Source organism: Chelmon rostratus, chromosome 16 (genome assembly GCF_017976325.1).
Source record: "Chelmon rostratus isolate fCheRos1 chromosome 16, fCheRos1.pri, whole genome shotgun sequence".
Lineage (NCBI taxonomy): Eukaryota > Metazoa > Chordata > Actinopteri > Chaetodontiformes > Chaetodontidae > Chelmon > Chelmon rostratus.
Window position 1 is genome coordinate 19,430,172 of NC_055673.1, and position 21,833 is coordinate 19,452,004.

The following is a 21,833-nucleotide window of genomic DNA, read 5'->3' on the forward strand; positions in this document are numbered from 1 at the left end:
TGTGCAATCTTTGTGCAACCCTGTCTTATAAAAATTGAAAATAAATGACCGTGATTCCTCCTTTGATGACATGCCAGAGTAACTGCTGTGAAAAAGGCAGCAGTTAGGACACTCCAGGTAGCCCCAGGTAGAACTTACTAGGAACTCATCTTTGGCTCTGGTGACCATCCTCTCGCCATTTAAAGGGTAAGTGGAGCCGTGGATTACCTAAAACCCTGCGTTGTTCCTTTAAGACACTCAGGATTGGCGAGAGAGCTCTTCTACTTGAAGAGGAGTGAGTGTAGGCCTGCATGTGTGGGTGTTCATGATGCAAGCTCGTGAAACCATGTGGCTGTACGGCCGAATGATAAAAGCGAGCAGGCTCTTCGGCATGCACAGCTGTAGTGGCAATTAAATGACACGCCGTGGAGTCAAATGGACGCTAAGTGAGCTTGTGACGTGACAGCCTGCGATTCGCACGTGTTTTCACTCAGCTGTGATTCAGAGGAGGATGCGGGAGTGTGTTCAGCTCATCTGGAAAATGCAAAGATGCATCCACAGACACACTCCTCCGCTCCCTGGGGTCAGCGTGTCTTCCTGTGGGACGCTCAGCAGCCGGAGGAGGTCAAAGTTCGAGGGGAAGTGGGTTTGGTATCAGGCGGGAGTGACACACACATGCATGTATAACCTTCTCTCCTCCTTCTCCACAACCGCAGCAGACAACATCACAGACGACCTCCTCCAACACATCTCGCTCACACACACGTGCCGGTGAACCCACACCTCATTCCCTGTTGCGTCAGTGTTAATCTCCCGCTCCATTTGCACTCGTCGGGAGATAACGACATCATTAGCACACATTAACATGTCTTTGTTATCATTCCCTCAGTGTCCCAGAGTCCCTGTGCGTGCGCATACTCTCCGTGTGTGTGTGAAAAGAAAGAGCTGTGAATGGGGCTGAAGCGTGAATATGGGTTTTTCACCAATTTGAGTCTATCACGGTCTGTCGCAGGGGTGCGGGTGTGTAAGCCAACACGTTCATTTACACATCAGCCGAGATATTCAGCAGCAAAACGCACTTGCTAATTACGCTCATTATCCGGATCTTTGACACGAGCTTTTTCCTGTTTCATGACGCCGCTGGAGCTGCAGCGATGCTACAGGTGACGCTCTAAAGCTGGGAGAGACACCTTAAAAAAAAAAAAAAGCTATCAGCCACAGTGGAAAAAATGTGTTTGTTGCATTCACACAGATCTGTAAGTACTTTGAACACCTTAAAGATAGATGGAGATTGAGTTAACCTTCATTTTTTACTCCGTATCCATCGTGCCTCAGAGCTCTGAAGCTGTGTGTTAGCATTTCCAAAAATGGGCTGGAGCCTCACTGCTTTGGCCAAGGTCACCTGCACTGCCCATCCTATCAGCGTCCTCTCTCTGGACCATCCCGGTTCCAAAAAAAAGGTGATGAAGGTTAAATTCTGAATTATCCTCTTGCTGGAGGCTATTTTCCCAGTCAGTCCATATATTTTCACTGAAGGATCCTGTCATCCAGACATTCCCAGCGTCAGGATCCCTGTCCTCTCCTGGATGTTTGGGAGTGACCATAAATCAGATCCATCTGGGAGCTCTGAGGATGGGAGCTCAGTGTCGTCTCTTCTGTATTAGGGAATTCCCAGTGGTCGGAAAGCCACCTATGTCAACAGCCGGTGTCCTGCACCTCCAACACACACTCACATACATCTGCGTGCACCTGAAGAGGGAAGAGTCAATAAACACAGATGGAACGGTTAAAATGTCAAGGATCTGGTTCAATTACACTAAAAATGAAAAACAGAACAAGCACAGATTCTCACTTAAAAAAAAATAATGTAATGGATCATTTTAATGTTTGTTTTATTATGATCACCACCTGGATGCTTGTCCTGCATCTTATTAAATAAATATCCAGTCACCTAATCTTACAAATATTTTCATCGCTCCATGTATCCTGGTTACACCCAGCCTATGTCGCAGCCTATCACAGGGCTGGCACATGCAAACAGGCCAAATAAACCTTTTACAGCTACAGACAGTCTAATGAGTGTGGGTGGAAACTCATGCAAACCCTGAAAGAACATGCAAGCGCCACTTCAGGGCTCCAGCCACGACGTTCTGCAGAGACATTGATAGCTATTTGCACATATTCTTCACATATTCTGCACACTTGGCTGCAGGTGAAAATGTCTACATTATAGAAGTGAGGACATGTAATAACAGTAGATGGATAAACAGCCTTTAAATTCATGTTGATGTGGTTTCACCTGCTTCAGCATCTTCTACTGAACAGAATTCACTGCTGCCACTCACTCTTACAGAAAACCCAAACATAAAACACACAAAATATGTGTTTGTACATAATAACATCGACGTATATAGGCTTTATTCAGGAGGGTTTCATCATTCATTTGAAAATGAGACACGTGGGGAACTTAAACCTGGATATGCTGTGTGTGAGGGGAAAAAATGGGCACAATCACTTACAGTAATGTGATGGAACTTGATAATAAACAGTGTTGAATCTTGAAAACTGTGCCCTCAAAGAGATAAAATAGCATCAACAAAGTTTACATTAAAAATTCTCCAAAATAAAATCATGTTATCTTCTTGGCATCCTACAAGAGAGACCTGCACCTGTCTCGCTCACTCAAACCTAGTTCATCTGCTTAAAGATCCGACCTAGAACCTACAATCTGTAAGAGTATTGAAATCTGTTTGCCTCAAACTCAAATTCTCAAGCCGTCTATTTAACTGTACGATGACAGTCCTTATTGCACCAGCCTGTAGGGGCTGAGAAAAACACCACAGGGCAAACATGATCCAAAGAAATACAGTCATTCATTACATGAAAAGACTGTCTTAAGTGGAAAGCAAGAAGGAAATGCTTTAGTTGCTGATTTAGTTACTGGTGAGCAATTAATTATGTAATCTTATTATGTGCTTTTGAAGACATTTGCATAAATTATGTTGATTTGTTGGGCTGGAGTTTCAGACATTTGCTTAAAACTTTTTCCAAGTTTTGCTGGAAATTCAGATCAGAGCACGTACTCTGTTATGTGGTATTAGGCACTTTAACAGATACACGTCTGTTGACTGAAGGCAACATTTCACCTCTTTTCAGCGAGGATTTCACCTTTCAGACAGAAGACATTTTCCCGTTCCACAGTGTAATCCCACTGCAGTCTGATTTTGTCCGAATACTGGCACACCAGTGGGGCATCAGTACACAGTGAGCCTGCAGAAAGTAGGACTTCTATGATGGCTGCATTTGTTCATCCGCTCTATCTCCTAATTCCTCTCCCTCTCCATGACCCTTAAACGTTCCTCAAAAACCTCTGGCTGGGCCTTTTGGTGCCCATCCCAGGCCCACAGGGGTGTATGTGTCCAAGCTAAAGCCGCATCTCCCTGCTTGACCTCGCTCTGCCTGCCTGCCTTCCCGGGCCTTAATCCCGATCAAGCATGTCTAGACCTCTCATTACCAGCACATAATCGGGGGGTAGGGGGGAGGACGGGCGGCGGGCCGGAGGCAGCGCGGGATGGATGGTGGGAGGGGAGGAAAGGATGCGGAGAAAGTGACCCTGACAGTGACCCGCACATTCATTCCACTGTTTACTTTCTCGGTAAACAGACAGACTGCGCAGGGAGTCAATACACAGGATGGGAGAAGGACGGAGGGGGGAGATATGAGGCAGGGGAGAGAGAGACCAGATGTAAACAGGAGATTAGACAGAGAAAGGGAATCCTCAACAATATGTGTCTTGAAAGTCTCAAAATTTAGGGAAAAAAAATGCTGCCAGGAATAAAGGCATGGCATCAGCTTTCCAGATCGAAGCGCAGAGCTTGAAGCTGGCGTCTGGTTATCTTAGCTTAGAATAAAGACTGGAAACAGGGGGGCACAGCTGGCCTGGTTGTCCGAATGGTAAGAAAACTCTCACACCAGCTCCTCTTAACACAGTGTGTAAAAAAAACAACAAGTTATGGTTTGACAGGGAACATGTGCCAAACTGTTTCTTGGCTTGAAGCAGATTAAACAAACAAGATACAACACATTAATTAGTGAGCTTCAGAGGCTCTGGTGGGTGGGTTTTTGTTACCCTTGGATAAAGCCAGGCTCGTTGTATATTGAACGCACAGATTTAAAATTGGTATCAGTCTTCTCATCTAGCTACGCAAATAACCCTGTTTCCAAAAAAAAAAGTGTAATTTCATCAGTGGAGGCTGCTACAGGATCAGCACTATTTTCTTTTTTTTAATTAGACTTTTGGAAAATACTAATTAAAACACTGGAAACATGGTGTTATCTAGCGTCCAGTGGCGTATATTATCCACTGGGGAAAAAAAATCCCTTTTAAGAATTTCCTTTAGACAAATTGACATTTTTGCCAGTGGCAATATAATCAAACAGAGGGGCCACATTGCTATAAATTAAAAGCAGGAAATACCATTGATGTGACTGGATTTACCATCATGAGCTCAATCCCATTACCACAGATATACTCAGTCTCCGCTAAGCCACTGCTTCAGTCAAGCATCTGAGTGTGACATGCCGAGATTACTGAACATGAGTGTATGTGATGAGGGGCTAAAAAGGCATGAACTGATGACATGACAGGCATCGCCGGCCAACCACGGATAAAAACAACCCCACACAGCCCTGAAATAATATACTACCTGTCTAAAAAAAATAAACAAATAAAGGCTTGGCCGTGTGCAGTGTGCTTCAATAAGTGAAGAATGCTGAAACCCCCAAAGGAGGGAAGAAGACAGATGTGTGTGTGTGTGCACATCTCGAAGGTGTACGAGGGGTCGCGTATGCGGCGCCGTGACATGACACGTCTTTCAAGTGATCAAGTGCGGTGGCGTGATCCCATGCAAAATTCAACACATGGCAGGATTTTCATCAAGCCTCTGCAGCTGGATTTATCCTCCCATGCACACACACACACGCACACACACACACACACAATCTCTATATGATCAAAAGGAATACCTCGAGTCTGCACCTGCATACAGCCCCACACTCAAGCGCACCCTGCATGCCCTATAAATACACTGTGAGCTGTGTTAGTATGTAGGGTGACTGGAGGCTCGTTTCACTACGTCTTTGAAACATTCATGTCTGCCTGCATTTGGTCTCATCCCAGTCTCTCCTCCTCTCTCTCTCTCTCTCTCTGTACTTCTTCCTCTGCTCTGCTTCCACCCCCTCACCCTCTTGTCCTTCGCCTTGCTTCTTCTTTTTTTAATCTCCCACCCCTCCCTTTATCACCCTGCTTTCTTCCCACTCTCATAATTTGGATTCCTCGCTTTTAAACACACGTATATTCCTCATCTTGTTCCACTCTCTGCAGCTTCCTAATTACATCTGCATTCGTTTTTCAATTCTGCTGCCGATACTTTTAGCCATCTCCGGCAGCACTTGAGTGCTTTTCTGCAAATTCCCGGCCTGATTTACATACAGGGGGGCTTAACAGTGGTGCTCTAATTGGCTGTCTGGTCTGTATTCAGTGTGCTAATTGCTTGTCTGTGAAAGTGTCCACACAAGGGTTGACCGACCCCCCCATGGGAGGGGTTTATCGCCCTGGCTGTCAATCACTGCAGCCCACCCGGAATGCCTATGCAATCCTTTTGTAAAAGTCCAAAATGAATGAACTGATATGGTTTGATCTGCTGACAATGGGACAGGACAGGGAAATACCAATAATACGATCAATGTTTGCACGCTCTGTTAATAAGTTACATTGCATGACAGCACATTTCGAACCCAGTTCCAACTCAGAAACAAAGCTATTTCCTAACCATTCATTAAAGGCCTACACAGAACAGACGTGACGTACAGATGTACACTCTTAAATAAGCCAAAAACATGCCAACAAAGACCATAAACTGAGTAAAGCATCATCATCTGATAATGCACGCAGACTGCAAACACTCACACCAGCAATTAGACCTATCCCAAAGAATTGTGTACAAAGGCTCTTGAACAAACAGCAACAAGCCGCAACATTACTCTGTGGTTTGTCTCCGTTAATACATAACACTTGCTGCTGCTTTTTAACAGCACGGCGTTGGTTGGTACGGTTGAAATGAGGCACACAGATATAAGCTCCCTAGTTGTAAACACTTCACACAAGCACGCTGCAGATTTCTAAGAATTTAGACGGGTAGGATTGGAGATTATTGTTTATTCTTGCATAATCTATTTTTTTAAATGGATTTACTTTTCTTTTTCCGTTTCGTTTTCTGTGTCACACAGTTCTTAGCAATATTTCAGGTTTTCGACGAGGATGCAATATCAATATCAACTGATATGAAAAACATTATTGTGCTAACATTTTTTGCCCGTGTCGCCAAGCCTCAACCAGAAGTTCCCTCAAACCTAATAGAAGGCCACCTATCATTTATCACACTGAACCCCCACCACCCCCGTTCACTTCGAACAACCCCTCCTGCTGGCATCATCCGAGTGTTAACCGTGTTCTGCAAACACTGCTTGTGATTCCTGGAATGTTTATCACTGAATCCTATAACAGCTGCATTGTGTGCCGTGTGATAATGTGGCAGAATGAATGCTACGAGGCATTCGGGCTGGTGCGCTGTTTACCTTGCAGTCAAAACAGCAAGTCATTAACATTCTCCTCATTGTTGTGTGCCGCTTCTCAGACGCCGGGCTGCATCTCAATGGGCTTTTCATTGAGACAGTCAGGGAGTCAATTAGCTTATCTGGCTATTGGCAATATCTGCATTGATGTTGTTGTTGTCGTCCCCATGCAGGGCCAGCAAAGGGGCTGTCCACATGAACTCACAACAGTTCCTTTATACAAAGTCACGCTGCGTAGAGGCACGCTGATAGCACCAGGGCCATCTTAAAAGGGACCTCACACACACATATGCACACCGGGGTTTGTGCACGAACATGCACACTCCCGTCCCGAGATGTTCCCCCGGGCTGTAATTGAGAGCAGGGAGGCCCCCAACAGATAAACAAGACCTATTGATTCAGTGTAATTTGACTCAGTGGGTGCTATAACAACATTATAGGACAGGACCGGTTTGTGTGTGTGTGTGCGCGTGTGTGTGTATGTGTGTGTGCAGGCACTTGCTATACTGAATGATGACACATTATTCAGCTGTGCCAAGGGAATAGTGCCAGCTGATTGGTAAGTGATATGGAAGAGGGCGAGCAAGATAAAGAAAGGGAAAGGGAGAGAAAAAGAGAGAGAGAGTGGGAACGAAATGCCAGCGTAGAGAGACAGAGTGTGTGTTATAGATGAGGAGGTAGCAGTGTGAACGGAGAAGTAAATTGCGCCGCTCTGGCGAGTCTTTCCACGGGCACACAGCCATAAATACTGTCTCTCTGTGTAAAAGTCCCAGGCGATCAATGAGCCATCACAATAATGTTTTACTTGCTAATCAAGAGGAGTAAAGGCAAGAGAAAGAGGGAGAAAGACGCCGTTCAATGGTGTGAGAGCAGATAAAAGTCTCGAGCTGAATTCCAATCATTCCCCATTTCATTCCAGAGTTTGACTACAGATTTGGAAATGTTAATCAGCCATCTGTTGATCGCCGACCGCAGATCAGGGCCGCTCCTTCACTTCTGGTGGATGCACTTCAAAAATAGACTCTCATTTGGAAAGCAAAAGCGTTTGTTTGGTTTCACTTTGGCGCTTTCCAGCCATTTGAATAAGGGATGGTGCAGATCTCAGCAGACTCACACATGAGCAGACACAGAACGCTGTGGTGTTGTGCTGATAACGACTTTTTTTTTTTTTTACCAATGCTGAAACTGCCAGTAACAGATGTTTTGTGCTGATATTCGGTATCAATTGATGTGACAATTATAATGCAACACAACCACAGTTCATCAGGTTTTATTCTTGGGAGGTTGGAAATGTTTCTGCTCTAAAGTCCATAAAACATATTTATGGATAGGCCAACTTGTGCGGAATCCAATTAAAATACTGCACTGTGGTCACAGACGTAGAAGTAATCTGTGAACAGCAATATATAAATATAAATTCCAAATCGACATCATTTCTGTTGCAGCAGATATCAACAGGCTAGCTAAATGCTTATGTTAGCATGCTATCATGCTTTATCATTTATCATGTTTACCATCTTAGTTTAGCTAGCATGCTAACATTTGCTAAGTAGCACAAAACCTCACAGGTGAGGCTGATGGGAAAGGTTTTAGTTTTGCTGGTATTTGGTCATAAACTAGAGAGATGAAGTCATGCAGTCACATCCGGGTTAGCGTCTCTTCCGCTAGCTGCTTTAGCTCACTGCAAGCTCTCATTTAATATTTCTATGACTGGCCTTTCTGAAAGAATGAAGCCTGTTCCAGAGACATACTGACATCCATAACAGCAGTTATTAGAAACTGAAACCTTTATTCATTTGGGGCTTGTGGAAAATGCAGTTTGTTAAAGGCTGCTAAAACAGAAATATTGAATAGCCAATCACATTAGAGTGTAGTTGTTTTTTAAAGTTGGTCTCGACTCTCTTTAGGATAAATTAAATATTTTTACCTCACGATGGAACTAAAAGTGAGGGGATCACTTTAGTTTGTACAGAGGGGAACATGGAGGTCTGTGCCACATTTTATGGCAATCCATTCAATAGTTTTCTAGAGATTTCATTTAAAATCATAAAGGTCAACCTCATGGTGGCACTAGAAGTCAGGGATGATCAAGTCATTAAGATTCATCTTCCGGGCTTCATGAATGCCTGTACAAAAGCACATGTCATCCATCCAATAGAAGTTGAGATATTTTAGTCTGGAGCAGCCAAAAGTCTGACTATGTCATCCCTGTAGAGCCAGTGTGGCTAAAAAGTCAGTAATGTCTTGATGTACTGTAGTGGTTTAGTGTTACACACACAAAGACACACACACGTATATACACACTTCACATCATAGATGTTTATCCCTGCTGCTGTGAGAACCTCTAACCCCACAGCGGAGGGTAAGGAGATGCTCTGCTGTCATTTTGACGTCCTCTGGTTTTGCCCTCCACAGGCTGACAGGCTGAGACCGGGGTAATTGGTGCCACGTATGATTCTGTCAGCTTGGGGGAAAGGTAACAAGAGACAGAGAGACACAAAGAGAGAAAAAACAAAGACAGACAGGTATTTATTCCAAGGGATGCCTATGGTGGTTCCACTGAACAATTACACTTTTTGTTCCATTTATTTCCCTTCAATGGTGACTAAAATTTTGATTCACTCCTTTTTTTGCTGTAAAAGTGGCTTAATGAAAATAACACTGTCCTGTTTGTAAATTGCCTGACTTCTTCATAAAATTTAACAAAATATCTGCAACCATTTAGTTCAAAGTTCCATTATATTCCTGACATTCAAAACCTAAACCCTAAATGCTCAATTTGTTCAGCGAAATGCATGAATTTGTTTCCACTTTCTCCCCTCTCTCCTTTTTGCAGGGCTGTCTCTCCTCCCCCAACACCCAGATGCATACATTTTAGGCGCTATGGAAAAATGCTGTATATACCATATCCTATTTGAACACAGATTACATATGTGTGTATAGCCTAAACACACACACACGCACACACACACACACGTCTGGCTGAACTCCAGTCTTATACATTACAATATACAGCACCAAGAATTCTGTCTATCACACGAGCAGCCATTTGCACAGAATTAGGTCAACACTTCTCCACACAACACCCCTCCTTCTCTCTTCCTCTGTCTTTGCTGATTATCAACTCATTTGCCTCGTCTGGCTTCCCGGGTTATCAATTCTCTTTACTATAATTTATATAATCATCAGCCTGTAGCGCAACACTCCCACTCCCCCAAACACGTGCTATTCTGTGCACATATTGTGCATAAGGTAAAGATCAAATTCGAGATGTGCTTTCGACGCCATTTCAAAGACTTGAAAGCATTTGCAGCGAAAACGATCCGACGGGAATCATTTTGGGATTTGCTCAACATGTGATGTGTGTTTCTCTGATATGGAGTTTTCAAAAGCAAGGTCTGTGACTGCTGATGGCGAAGCTGCAGATGTTCTGCTCTCAGCAGATGAATTACTCCACGCCGTGCATCGAGTGTAACAGACTGGCCCGTTTACCGTCCTTCATTTAGCAGGCGTGTGAGAGGCAGGCTGAGCCGCGCAGCCATCTTGCCATCCCCGGATCGCTCTCTCTTTTCAGTCTCATCCTTGGGCATGCAGCCTCCCTCCCCCCACCGCTCCATGTGCCAGCCTAGAGGGTGTGCTAGGAGGGCAAAGTCGTTGTGTGTGTGTGTGTGTGTGTGTGCCAAAGGCGGTCTTGCTACTGTAGCTTTCCAGGCTGCCAGTATGTCAGTGCCGCTGCCCTTTTCTTGCATCTTCCCTCCAAAGCTTCCTTCCTCCATCACCTATACTTGACCTCATTACCTCATGCAGAACACATGCTAAACAAATTCACCTCAACTCAGAATGATACAAATTCTCCACATTCTTTGGAAATGGTGTGACCTGCCGGCGGTCTCTACAGCCCCGAGTTGGGTTAGGCTGGGGACGGTTGTGGTTTGATGTCTTGGGTTTACATAGTGGAACCTTTATTCCCCCTAACCAGCTGACTGCCTTATCTTATGCAAGCAGCACCGTGGGCCTGACTCCTATATGGCTGACAGAGAACCTGTCTCACCTTCCTCTTCTGTTTATTCACACCAAATGAGATGATCAAATGTTTTATGGCGCTAACAACTACAAATACAAACAAAGACCATGCATTCATTGAGTCCTCAACGCTCTGTCAGGCCTTTTTTTTTTTAGTTCTATTTTTTCCGAAAGGAGATGGCATCCCACTGGTGTGTGTTTTCGCTGTGGAAGGTCTCTAATGGTGATATTAAAGGGGCAGTGTCAAGCCACCCTGAAAGAGTGCACATCCAGCCAGCCTTCTCGCACCGACCTGTCACTACCTCTCAGTCACATCGCATCCTAATACTGCACACACTGTGTGTGTGTGTGTGTGTGTGCGAGTCCTCTCCCTGGGGATATGTGTCATCTTGTTTTTTTGGTGAATGTTTTTGTATCAGACATGATTTCAGGGATGCATCCATCACTGGCAGCACTGATGTCCTTGGAAGGTGCTGAGCTTTGAATTAGATCTTTATCTCCTTCACATACAGTATCTCAGACTTTATTAGCCAACTGTATACAGCCTTTGTCAACAGTAAAAGCAAACCCAATGGCGTGAATGATGGGTTGTTTGGTTCTTTTCTAGCAATAACTGAACAACAATAACAATAACTGCAGATATTATAGAGATGGGCATAAATTGTAAGTGTTTCACAATGGCCTAAATGTTGTTTCAGAGGCTTTTCAAGCCGGGTAAGAAAATGAATTACACAGAAAACACTGAAGTTTGGAGTTTGGGGCATTTGGACTGTAAAGACTTTGCTTCCCTCCATGGAAACAGCAGTGGTGAGGGTATTCAGCAAATGTGCGACATCCACAAAAAGTTCAATTCTACAGGAGACTCCGTCCTTTCTTCTCTTTATTTCATCCCAATTTGTTTACAGTTTTTCCTGTTGTTTCATGTGTAGCCGACTTATATAGAGGACATCAGTTGAGTAGGCGGTCCTTCAGTGTAGCCCATTACACATTTGTGTACACACTGCTGAAAGAATGTGGCCACATGTGGCCCAGAGCGATCGGATGTGGAATATGACGAAGAAGAAAGATGGATGACAGAACGAAATGCTGGCCTCTATGGCGGGTCTGCAATTCAACCATTGAAGTTAATGAATCTAACTGGCCAACTTCAGTACAATTTATATTTCACATTTCTTCTGCACTTGGCTTCTACACAAAAGGCATTTTACTCCACATACATCCCATGATGATCATCCTCACAAGACCAGACATGCACTTGAACTGAAGTTCCTCTCGCCTACACTGTCAAGACTAAAGGCTACACTCCGAACGCATTGAGCTTTATGATCCAAAAATACATCTGACAGATTTAGAAACTCAGTGGGGGTAAAACTTTGTGTATGTTTCCTGTGCCTGCTTCCTCCATTTTCATCACCTTTGACAAAAGACGGTCTGAGATATTAGCAGAAGTGTGCCACTGTGCAGTTTGCTGAACTCAGCAGCACGTATCCAGACGTGTAACAATGGAAGTGCACATGATGCTGAAGTAACACTGGCTTAAAATCTTTGTCCCAAAAAAAGCCTTTGGTGGGGTGCAAAGGAGAGAAGGGTTTATTAGTTTGCATGTGGATGTGCATGTATGGCTGCGTGTGTGTGTTTTACCAGGCCAGGCGGAGCCAGTGGCGATGCAGCTACAACATTAGTGGGTCAGTGTGCCATCAACCCATTCATCAGCACTTCTCCCTCTCTTTTCTCTGCCTCCATCTCCCCTCTGACTCACCACGCGTCCATCCATCCCCCGCTACCTACCTCTCACTCGCTCTCCTACTCACTTGAGTGTCCGCATGCAGAGAATTTTTTTTAGTTCTGAGTGAATTCCCTCAGATTGACGCGGCAAAACAAGGTGTGTAAATGAAGTCCGCTGACAAGGTGCACGCAGGCGATCGGGGCAAGTGCAGATGCAGGTGGTGGCACAGCCCAGCGTTCAAATTAATCTTAAATTTGAAAGTTTTTTTTTTTAGGTCAAAACAGCTTTGAAAAGCTTTTTATCTTAATGTAATATGAAGATATAAGGGGCTGACTTCCTAGAAAGATGTAAGTAGCAGCTCAAGAGAACAAAGGACTTCATCTCAACCTTCATTTTGATGCTCCAGCGTATCTACACTGTTTCAGCATGCTGAATTCAACACTTTCAAATAGTAGCTGGGATGATTTTGACTTTTACTTGAAAATCAATAAGGTCAATTGAAGTGTAGGCATGGGAAAACTGTTATGTAATTCAACCAAATAAAGTGAAAGTGGTAGGTTGAAATGTTTTTATGGCTCTGGCCACCAGTATCTTTCTCTTCAGCAGCGACTCCAACGATTTTATATGTCAAAGTGTGTTTACAGGTTTTTGGTAGTAACACTGCACGTGTGGAAAAAGGTTGTAAAGCCCTCAAGGAGCTGTGTGAAGTCTAAATATATGTCCTCAAGTGATGTCACTTGAGTCGACATCGGTTTGGTCTGACAACTACAAAACTGAAAGGGAAATAACATCTGAGGGTGTGGGGTTAGAAAGCAGTGATCTTACAGACCTCTGCAGCCCGCTCCTCATCTCTGCTTGAGGCTAGATCCTCGAGGCTACGTTAGCTGCTGCTAGCACAACACACCTGAATCTCTGACTGAACTGTCAGTCGTTGAGTTGCATTGCGGGTGCCAGGTTTTGATAAGGGAGAAGAATGCGTGGAATAAAACACATTATATCTATTGATTTCGATGTTAGAAATTATATTAACTTTCCTTTGTGAGTCCAATAATGCAGACAGATAAGTGCAATGCTAAATTGGTGGAGGGCCCTTTTAAACTGATCAAACTATCAAATAAAATACATAACCTATTGGCTCAGAGGAGTGTGTGTGAGATGGTTACAGGAAGTATTAAGTCTTCTTGTTAAAGGGGTACTCCAGGAAATCAGTATTTTATACAATCAAAACACCGGAGACATCCTTAATTTTTGTTATTGTATGAGTCCTTCCCAAAACTACAGGAACCTACAATTCCCATAATGCACCGAGATAGTGTTTCAATATTATGATGACATCATCAGGGTTGTTTTTTTCAGACATGATACAACTGACTGTTCAGTGGCTGAGTAGTCATCCTTAGTAGTAGATGATTCAATTGAATTTCATGAGTAAACTAGATGGATATAAAATGAACTGAGCTGAGCTTCTGTATTGCGTGCACAGCTCTGGATATACAGTCTTTAAACAAACACAAGTGCACTTTTCACTCCTATTTTATGCTTCCTTTCCTCAAAGCTTTCTTCCCTCCATCAATTCATGGGATGAATGTAAAAAGACGCAACTTTTTTTTTTTTTGGTGTAAATAGCACGAGAAAACCCTGATTCTCTCTCGTTCCTGCTCTCCTCGTTCGTTCTCCTGCTTTCCTCTGACATCCCCTCCGTCTCTCTCTGAGGATGGATGGAGGGATTCGAAGGAGAGAGGAGGAGGCAGGAGGCAAGTGGAAAGGGGAGGGGGTGGATGTGTTGTTCAGTTCTGCTGAATGCGCTCACATGTATGAAAGAAGAAGCATTTATTTTAGGACTCTCGCGTGGGTGTACACAGATTTGGAACACACACACGCACACACACACACACACACACTCACACACACACACACACACACACACACTCAAACTGGGAAGTGAGAGCTCACAAGCCCAGAGATAGGCCTGACCTACCTTTATATCAATCTTGTTTTGAAAGCTACTGGAAGGATGCTTTTCCCTCTAGCTGAAAGACCTTTCCATACACCTAAATTCTACAAATGCATTACACATTACCCACCACACACACACACACACACACACACACACAGAAATCAGGGCAAATAAAGAAAAAAGACATGGATGGCAAGAGGTGAAAGGAGAGAGAAACAGAAGAAAAGCGAGATAAAAAGCGAGTGGTTCACCTCTCAGCAACACATTGCACAATAAGCGTCAGCGCTGTTGTGTCATATTGTGTCAGCATTGCCACAACGTTATTATCCTGTAGAAACTGTTGTCATGGTAATAAGGTCACTGGCATGCTCATATGTCAAAAGGGATTTATACTGGGCTGACACCATTTCCAGTGCTGCATGTGCCAGGCGTGTGTGTGTGTGCCTGTGTGTGTGTGTGTGTGTGTGTGTATACAGTATGTCAGTATGACTGGGTCTGGTAATATCTTCGTCGGTGAGTAACGGCGAGGCTGAATTTCCACATATAAGACAAACAGTGATTTATTCCTGAAAACGTAGGCCTATTCTAAAATCAAGGCTTACAGCAGCAATACTAAAAAATACTGGAAATTTTCATATTGCTGAAAAAAATACCTTTTACATCATTCAAAAAAGCCAGCACGCCTTCTCTCCGTGACAGAATCTGCACTGTGATGCCTTCACTGGGGAAATCCCCACAGGGTTTCCCCCCTCTCTGACCATAAACCAGCCAGAGACGGAGAAGCGGACAGAAAGTGAAAGTAAAGAGTTGTGAGCACACTTGGGCTGTGATGAAGGGTGATCCACTGCTCTTAATGGGTCAACAGTAGTATTTAGGTTGTAAATGGAAAGTCCCAAACACTTCTCTTAAACTGCTCTCGTTGTAGTTTCTCTCTCAATAGTGAAACCTCTCATTCCCAGAAAAATGAGGAACGTGAGAGCAAACTGTCACCGTCACTCTGAATAACATGTTGATGCGACTTACTGAGTTCATATTTAACAGGACTGGTGTACCACAACACCCCATCTCCCCCGTTTCCTTGCGCCATAGTTATTTGCCCCCTAACTCTGACCCCTGTTGACCCCCAGGCCACTGCGCGAGCTCAAAGCTAAAGTCATGATTATTTTGTTTCTGCTCTCTGTTTGTCTGGAGTGGACATCTGTCAGCTCCAACACTAAGCCATATGCTGTCCATTGTCCCTCCACGAGGCCTGGGAGTCAGCGCTTATACGACTGAGCGAGCACTTAAGAGATGTTGACCGCGGCTAGGCTGACTTTGATTAAAATGACTGATTAGAATCCGGGGCAGGGACTGTATGCCTTTCAAAATTTTCGACTTTATCTGCTGCCTCAGGATCATAGCACTAGGAAATACATATTTTCATGACATTGTGCTACATCTACCGCCCTAATTAAGCAAAGAGCATCCTCCACAAAGGAGAAGTGGCCACACGCAGCAATGCAAATAAAGAATGAGCTCTGTGGGCCATGAACAGAGGAACACTACACATTACACCTTTCTCAATTAACTATGGTTGAGTGGTACATGTGAGACCCCGGGGTTGGTTGTTAGGGAGGGGAGGCAGGCATTTATGTGGAAACAGAACATTTTAGATATTTGTATCTGTCGCCCTTGTGCCATTTGCAAATAAAGATTTGTCCACAAAAATGTTTTTTCTTGAATTGCTTGCTTTTTTATGGCGGCGACATCCAGAAATAGTACTTTCAGCACACACTCTTCAGTGATCAGCTCAGATTTGCTGATTTAATACCCATAATCCTTTGTCCCCTCAGTCTCTTTCCTTCACTGTCTTCACCCACCCTTTGCCACCTCTTCTCCACCCCTCCAGTCGCACTTGTGATGCTCATCCGTAGGGTGATGAAGCGCAGAACAATGGAGCCTTTGGGAGTCAGAGCTCACACACAGCCCAGCATCGAGGAATACATACACAAAGCTTCATTGACTGCAGCCAGACAAAAAGAGAGTGAGGGGGTGGGGTTCGGGATCATACGTAGCTTAAAAGAAGTAGCTATGTGGTGGGCTGACATGAAAATGAATTACGGTACCGCAGGATAAAAGACACGGGGCAGGTAACGTTAACCCACAGGTGAAGTCTGCATTCCTACGCCGATAAGGGCAAAGCTGTGTGACAAACCTCAGGTGACGACCTCCAGTCGCGTGATGAACGGGTGATAGCATGTCAGGTAAAAGGGTGGAGGCGACTTGGAGTAGCCCTTGAGGCTGAGCAGTTTAACATGGTGAGACAGCAAACTATGGAGAAAGTTAAAGAGTGTTATTGGCTCAATTAGACTTCCAATGAGGTAACAAATTCCTAATAACCCTTTTCCGGCAGTTTGTGGTGATTGGTGGTGAATGACCGGTTCAGGCTGTGAGACTAATCTGATATCTGCTCTTTGAAGCTTTAATGGAGTTAGTTTTACTAACCATGAACACTCAACCGAACACTGAGCAGCAGAATGCATTCAGTTAGCTCCAGTTCATCAATCATAAATCATACTTTTAAGAAATGAAAGCGATCAAAGTCTTGTTACGGAACCTAGATGATCAGTTTCATATTGGCAGGTGAGTATGACATCATACCTTACGTTTCCCCACCCTCTTGTTCGTCGTGACAGCACCGCCTGTGCTGGAAAGCACCAGCATGCCCTGACACGAGAGAGTTAGGTGACTTCCTCAGAGGGGGGGTTGCATGTCATTGATTGTAAACAGAGAGCTGCTGAAAAATGTGTCCATGACTTCTTCTTCTTTCTTTTGGCGCCATAGCTTACACATTACACCGACATTACACACACTATACATTAAATAGTGTACACACACATATAAACAGTACAAACACATTTCATAGTGCAAGTATGTATTGTATAATGAGAGTAAAGCTTGATTAGAAGCCAGCAACATGAAGTGACCTTACAATTTGATCAGATTCCACAAAGGTAGATGGGTATGATATGAATTATGATCATTATTTTTGATGACGAGCTGGTTGCAACAGCTGTTCTTAAGATCGAACTTAGCCTAGGTCTTCTTAGTGGAAATCCTTATATCATTAAATTTAACCAAACTGTGCCACACATACCTACCTAGAAATGACTTGTAAATAAATATTTACACCCAGTAACTGCCAGGTGTAACTGACCTACCTAACTGAACCAACTGACAATGCTACCCTTAGCTCGCTAATGCGTTACCTGTTTAGAGGCAAGCACAAATGAGGTAATGTACTGTAATGACAAAAATGCTGCTTAATAACAAAATAATACATTGCATGAAAAAATGCATCAAATTCTGAAATGTTATGCGATCAATGATAGACTGAATGATCAAATAGCGCCAGTTACGTTAGCATAATCAGATATTTCCAAATCATTCCAAACTAGATGAATAGCCTCCTATGAACTGACACATTTGTCCATGTGAACATACAGAAGTGAAACAGAGTCACACCTACAGTTACATGAGATTAGCACTTAAGTTATATATATCGAATACCTCTAACAGTGACTTCCTGTTAATATAGTTGTTTGCTTTTGACCGGACAGCCTATCAGATGTGTGCCAGGAACCAATTTCCACACCATCCCCAGTTTTAATGGTGCAACCTGATTTAGTAAATAACTATTTTGAAACTAGTAAGTAGTTACTAAGAACTCAAGAAGTCCTGCCATCCTTAAATATGCCTCCTCCATTCCCAGTTTTCTTTACAGCATCACACTCCTCATTCCAATCCTAGAATCCCTCCCTCATGGAGGTTTGTATATGTGGTGGGGGGGTTAGTGGTTGTTTGATGACATCTTATCACATCCCCTGGCCACACCTAATCACTCAGCTATCAGCACGTCATTCTGTTGCCAGTCACAGCCTGTGCCTCTGGCTGTCTTCTTTCTCCCCCACTGTCCTCTTCTTTCCATCCAGGGCCTCGGCTCCATCATACAGATCAGAGACCCCCCTCCTCCTCTTCTCTCCTCCTCTCTGCATTCCAGCCCTCAGCACAGCTATATGAACTCTGTCACAGCTGATGCTCTCCTCGCTTTGTGTGTGTGAGGGTGCATAATGTGTGTCTATGTGTGAAGGATCGCTTCTCTGTGCCTTTCGCCCCCTGACGCTCATCGGTTCCATGACAATGCTTCCCTTATATGCACATACCACTGAGACGCACACGTGCAAACACACACAGACACACATTACACAGAGCAAAGTGTCAAGTGCAGTGGTGAGGAGATGATGATCCGCCAATGTCTTCAATGCCGTCACACAGGGGCTGGGTTTACATGGAAGAAGGAGAAAGGAGCACTTGATGTAGTTCCATCTGTAAAAATTAACCATGGAGGCGTCTCTCTCGCCGCGCCCCCCCCAGGGCCGGGTTACCTCAGGCAGACTGAAGAAACCCATTCACGGGGGAAGATGGCTTGAGGAGACGGGAGGGCCTGCGTGCCAGGCATTCCACAGTACACAGTGGACACATTATTATGACATTTACAAGGCTGCTGGATAGCTACAGCGTGATACGTGTGTGAGAAAAGGTTGTCACCTCAGTGTGACTGCTATGAAGCGAGGGCAAACCACAGAGAAACGCAGAGTGAAGGAAACTGCATTGTAATGCACTCAAGGCTGAATGACAGCAAAGTTTATGCACTCTTTACTGATGTTTTATCACATTTGGCTGCATATAAAAAAATCCAGTCTGGCAAATACAATAAAACCACTTACAATTCCCCGTAATGATCCTGTTTACATTAGTGAAGTGCTGCTACTTATTTCAATTGTGGGAGATGGTAAAAAATTACAGGCTTTTGTGAGTCATACAAGAACAATTTGTTTTCTGGCTGCTCACTTTAAGATTTCAATCATCTATTATTGTTCACCTCATCATCACCTCGTCCTGTGGATTTTCTAGGCGCTTCCACATGGGAAATATGCACATCTTCAATGTAGGTAGAGGTATTTGGATACCCCTGCCCTCACAAGGTTCTTTTTTTTACCTAGTTTTGGCTATAGGCTCGTTTGAAGGAAATTATAATGCAGGAACATGCAATCATACTTTAGACATAACTGCTTTCAACAGTCTGCAATAGGCCCTTCAACCTGACTATGCTCCTGCTAGCAAGGTCCATGAGGAAATGATTTGTGAGTCATGAGTTTGACTTCTCAGAACAGTGGACGCTGTTCCAGCAGCATATTAAAGGAACAGTTCGATTTTTTTAAGAGAGTTAGATGAAATTGATACCGCTCTCTTGTGTTTTTTTTGGCCACGCTCCTGGCCTAACACATAGTCCCGTACACAACAGGACATGAATCATAACTTGTCGTGTTAATAAGTAAGTTTTAGAGGTGCTCGTAGGTTGAGCTTTATATTAACGAGCCAGGCTAGGTGCCTACCCCCGCTTCCAGTCTTTACGCTAAGCTAAGGTATCTGGCTGCTGTACTTGAGGTGAACATGATCAAAAAAGAGATCTGTATATGTTACAGGGAAATACTGACTTCTAATTTATGATTACATATTCCCATTAATACAGCCACATGAATATGGCATTTCTAGTTTGATTTAAATTGGTATTTAAAATATGGGTTTTACCGTGTTAATAAAATGTTTCATGGCCTGTGAAATACTCACATAAAAGTCTTATCTGCATAATATACACAGCTTTTTTTATAACGTGGCTAGTCTGTAAAAGTAACTTCTGTTCAGTTGCACTAAATTTGGTGAACTTGATTAACTGGTATGTGGAGTGGAGAGCTGGTGCCTTGAGCATCAAGCTGGGCTGCTGACAGGCATTCCAATGTTCCCAAGTCTCACAAAATCAATTAGGCTGATTGGTCGCAGTCAAGATCATTTGTGGCATCGAACACTGAAGCCTTTCCCTCACAAACCGATTTGGCGTAGCGTTGACAGCTGTTTGCAGGGAATGTTTGTGTGGAAGAAAATGATCAGGTGGAATGTGCGTGATCATCACACTGATATATTTTGCTCCTGGTATGTTGTTGACATAGCGGAATTAAACAACAAATCCAGTCATGGAGCCATTAGCAGACAGCGTGACATGCAGTTAGTCCCAACGCAGATCCTGTTCTCCAGTCAGAATGCCAAAAAAATGCGTCCCCACGTCCACAATGAGAGCACAATATTGAACAATAGATTAAACCATCATTCACCATTGTTTGACAAAAGTAGGTCTATTTTACTATTGAGCTGCTCCTATTGGTTGGGACAGATGGACAGACGGCTCCTCAGTAACTTACATTTTCTGTCTCTTCCTGAACTTTTCACCTGCACACTGTGAAGCATTTCTTGACCTGTGTCATGTAATCTGTCACATATTTTGCATTTGTTTCTGAGATACTGTGACCTCGACCTTGTGGCGTTTATAAGCCACACATTCTGCTGTGTTAACTGGCATGCTGCAGCTCATAAAAACTAGTCGCATGTGCTGCATTTCTGGAAAATTGTATGTATTGGTAGAACAAACATTGCTATAAGAAAAGGACATACTCTGGTGTTTATGCCATTAACTTTGCATAATATGATGAATCATGGCTGTATATCTGATGAAAGCATCCTTCTGGAAACAGCTGTGATAGATTTTACTAAAACTGATACTGAAACCAATAGAGACTCACTCAAATTTCCCTGCTTGCTTAAGAAATACCCAAAAGTCAGGGTGCTGCAGTGGAGTTTTTATTACTTCATTACTTCATGCCCTGAACTGAGAAAATCACAGGAAACTGGGACTGAAACGATCAGTTGATTCACTGAGCCGTCAATCAACCAAAAACTAGTCTGTGATGTTTTTCGTAATTGGTTCATCATTTGTCATTTCTAATCCAAGAGAGAAAGAAAGAAAGAAGAAAGCTTGCTGTTTCATGATTTTCAATGATAGTAAGTTGAACATGTTTGTGTTTGGGACTTTTGCAGTTTGAATAGATCAGCTTGAGTTCTGAAAAATGTTACCAGGAATTTTCACAAATTTCTGATATTTTATAGAAGAAACAATGAATCAGTTAATCAAGAAAACAATGCACAGATGAACTGATAAAGAAAATTACCATTAGTTGCAGCTAGCGGAAACTACTGCCATTCATTCACATGCTATTAGTCCTGCTGGATGCTGTGTAAGTAAATTGCTACAGTGAATAGAGACGGTGTTAATATATCAAATTGTAAAACATTTTCATTCCTATTACAGATTAGATGTTTACACCAACTTCTGGGAGTACGAATACTGATATCACTCCACCCAGGTCCTTGTCCACACACAACCACACATAGAAATACTTGAATAATTAACTAGAAATTACTCCTATTTCTTGCTTTTTTACTAGCAAGATATTTGTATGATTCCTCATCTTTGACTAAATGCTCAACCATCATAAGAACAGAAGTAAAAGAAAAGAAAGAATTTAATGTCAAACATGTTCACTTTTTATTTTAATGTCATGTCAGTGTTATTTTGTACTCGCG